The 512-nt window shown below is 54.3% G+C and overlaps 1 protein-coding gene across 1 annotated transcript in view; it reads left to right on the forward strand.

The window, feature by feature from the left end:
- NFIA (nuclear factor I A) overlaps nucleotides 1-512 on the forward strand; it is a 322,110-nt gene that overhangs the window by 99,343 nt on the left and 222,255 nt on the right. The window lies entirely within an intron of this gene.

Here is a 512-nt window from a genome sequence, read left to right on the forward strand (position 1 = left end):
AAAACCTTTTAAAAAAAAACAAAACCCACCACATTTTAAAAATTATTTATTTTTTGAAGTGTGCTTAGTAAAACGCTGAGTTGGGAAAGATCAGGAGAACTTGCGCGCCCACCCGTTTAGTGCTCAAATATTCTGGGGTGGGGGTAGGTGCTTTCGCTCTGCCCTTATTTTTTTGGGATGGGGGGTGTCCGCGGCTGCGGAGGGGCTGCACTTGACCGTGGCCCCTGCCTAGAGGGCGCAACCAGCCGTCCCGCGGCCAAAAGTCTCCCGAAGGGCGCCAAAAGTTACTTAAAAGATAATGCTGGAAACCGCAAAAGGCTGGGAACGGTGCGACACGGACGAGGGGGGAACGCAACCCACTCCCCCGCCACCTCCGAAAGAAGCTGCGGGAGGAGATTTTTCCTCGTTTTCCCCTATAGATTGGATTTTTCCCTGCGCGTGTCGTCGTCCCTCCCCCCCGCTCTCCCCTCCAAAAAGCCTGTGACTACGCGCAGGGACGCGGGGGTCACCTA

Source organism: Corvus brachyrhynchos, unplaced genomic scaffold (genome assembly GCF_000691975.1).
Source record: "Corvus brachyrhynchos isolate BGI_N302 unplaced genomic scaffold, ASM69197v1 scaffold34, whole genome shotgun sequence".
Classification (NCBI taxonomy): Eukaryota; Metazoa; Chordata; class Aves; order Passeriformes; family Corvidae; genus Corvus; species Corvus brachyrhynchos.